Source organism: Eriocheir sinensis, chromosome 59, assembly GCF_024679095.1.
Source record: "Eriocheir sinensis breed Jianghai 21 chromosome 59, ASM2467909v1, whole genome shotgun sequence".
In the NCBI taxonomy this organism is placed as follows: Eukaryota; Metazoa; Arthropoda; class Malacostraca; order Decapoda; family Varunidae; genus Eriocheir; species Eriocheir sinensis.
In genome coordinates, this window is record NC_066567.1 from 90001 (window position 1) to 92500 (window position 2500).

The 2500-nt window shown below is 42.5% G+C and overlaps 1 protein-coding gene across 1 annotated transcript in view; it reads left to right on the forward strand.

Moving 5' to 3' along the window:
• The window catches only part of LOC126985207 (mucin-5AC-like), a 28293-nt gene that overhangs the window by 1054 nt on the left and 24739 nt on the right, over nt 1-2500 (forward strand). The window lies entirely within an intron of this gene.

Genomic DNA, 2500 nt, shown 5'->3' on the forward strand with positions numbered 1-2500 from the left:
ATTGTCAAGTTCAATTATTATTATTATTATTATTATTATTATTATTATTATTATTATTATTATTATTATTATTATTATTATTATTATTATTATTATTATTGTTGTTGTTGTTGTTGTTGTTCTTTTTCTTCTTTTTTTTTCTTCTTCTTCTTCTTCATCTTCAGAGAGAGAGAGAGAGAAGTCGTAGCTCACCTCCACAGACTGCCATAAAGGTGATCTCTCTCTCTCTCTCTCTCTCTCTCTCTCTCTCTCTCTCTCTCTCTCTCTCTCTCTCTCTCTCTCCCCCTTTGCTGTCATGTCCATATGTCGCCCTCCTCCTCCTCCTCTTCCTCCTCCTCTTCCTCCTCCTCTTCTTCTCCTCCTCCTCCTCCTCCTCCTCCTCCTCCTCCTGAACTTATCTTCTTTCTTCTCTTTCACCTGTCCAATATTTCTTTTCTTCCTTTCTTTTTTTCTTTCTTTCTTTCCCTTCCCTTCCCTTCCACTCCCTTCCCTTCCCTTCCCTTCCCTTCCTTTCCCTTCCTTTTCCTAACCATCCCTTCCCTTCCCTTCCCTTCCTATCTATCTATCTGTGTATCTATCTATCTATCTATCAATTAGTTCAGAAATACACACGAGTACATTGAGACACCCGTAATTGTCTTTGCAGGTTAATTAGGAGACAGGAAGCGTAAATTAGATCGATTATTATAAGCCATTACGAAAACCCTAATCGATGGTTGAGCTTTGGTTAGGAAAGAGGAGGAAATAATGAAGATAAAAAATATGACTTGAATTGATTAGGAAAAGGTTAATTAAGGACTGTTCTCACCTGTGACTGTGTGTTAATTATTGCGTATCCTCCTCCTCCTCCTCCTCCTCTTCCTCCTCCTCCTTCTTCTGTTTCTCCTTTTGTTCTTCCTCTTCCTCTTCTCTCCAGTCTTTCTTCGTCTTCTTCTTCTCCTCCTCCTCCTCCTCTTCCTCCTTCTCCTTCTCCTTTTGTTTTTCTGCGTCTTCCTCTCCCTCCTCTCTTCAGTCTTTCTTCTTCTTCTGCTCTTCTTCCTCCTCCTCCTCCTCCTCCTCCTCCTCCTCCTCCTTCTCCATCTCCTTTTGTTCTTCTTTCTCTTCTTCTTCCTCCTCTCTCTAGTCTTTCTTCTTCTTCTGCCATTCCTCCTCCTCCTCCTCCTCCTCTTCCTCCTCCTCTTCCTCCTTCTCCTCTTCTTCTCATTATGTTCTTCTGCGTCTTCCTCTTCCTCCTCTCTCTAGTCTTTCTTCTTCTTCTCCTCTTCCTCCTCCTCCTCCTCCTCCTCCTCCTCCTCTTCCTTCTTCTTCTTCTCCTTTTGTTCTTCGTCTTCCTCCTCTTCTTCCTCCTCTCTCTAGTCTTTCTTCTTCTTCTTCTTCTGCCCTTCCTCCTCCTCCTCCTCCTCCTGTTTAGGATCGAATCGTAAGAGACGAAAAAATAAACAAAAGACAATCGGAAAATAGAATCACTTAAAAAAAATATCATGTATTGTAATAGTAAAGAAAGGAAGAAAAAAAAGATTATATAATGTTTTCACTACTACTACTACTACTACTACTACTACGAGGAGGAGGAGGAGAAGGAGGAGGGGGGGGAGAGCGATTAAGAGGAGGAAGAAGAAGAAGAGGAGGAGGAGGAGGAGGAGGGGAATAAAAGTAGAAAGTATTGAGAATGATTACTTTGTGGTGAGTTAGAAAGTGGTGATAATGGTGGTGGTGGTGGTGGTGGTGATGGTGGTGGTGGTGGTGATGGTGGTGGTGGTGATGAAATAATTACTCAGAGCGAAATAATTAGATTGTATAATAATTTTCTTCATACGAGAGAGAGAGAGAGAGAGAGATGATGACAAGTTATTGAAGAGAAAAGATTACGTATTAAATCTCTCTCTCTCTCTCTCTCTCTCTCTCTCTCTCTCTCTCTCTCTCTCTCTCTCTCTCTCTCCTCCCTTCCTCCTTCTTCCCTTCCCTCCCTCCTCCCTTCCTCCCTTCTTCCTTCTTCTTCCTCCGTCCCTTTCTCTCTCTCTCTCTCTCTCTCTCTCTCTCTCTCTCTCTCTCTCTCTCTCTCTCTCTCTCTCTCTCTCTCTCTCTCTCTCTCATCCCTACGCAAACAAATTAGAGAAAAAAATAGGAAGTTATGCAGAGAGGGGCGATTCTCTCTCTCTCTCTCTCTCTCTCTCTCTCTCTCTCTCTCTCTCTCTCTCTCTCTCTCTCTCTCTCTCTCTCTCTCTCTCTCTCTCTCTCTCTCCTTGTATTGGGGAATTTAAAACATTTCGTGATTCTTATGAGAGAGAGAGAGAAGTTGCATGTCAAGGTTATGCTCACGTTCACGATGATGTAAACTTAATTGCTCTCTCTCTCTCTCTCTCTCTCTCTCTCTCTCTCTCTCTCTCTCTCTCTCTCTCTCTCTCTCTCTCTCTCTCTCTCTCTCGATTGAATTGATAATAATGTTAGGGTTAAATATCGATCCGAGAGAGAGAGAATTACGAGGGATTGATGCACAGAC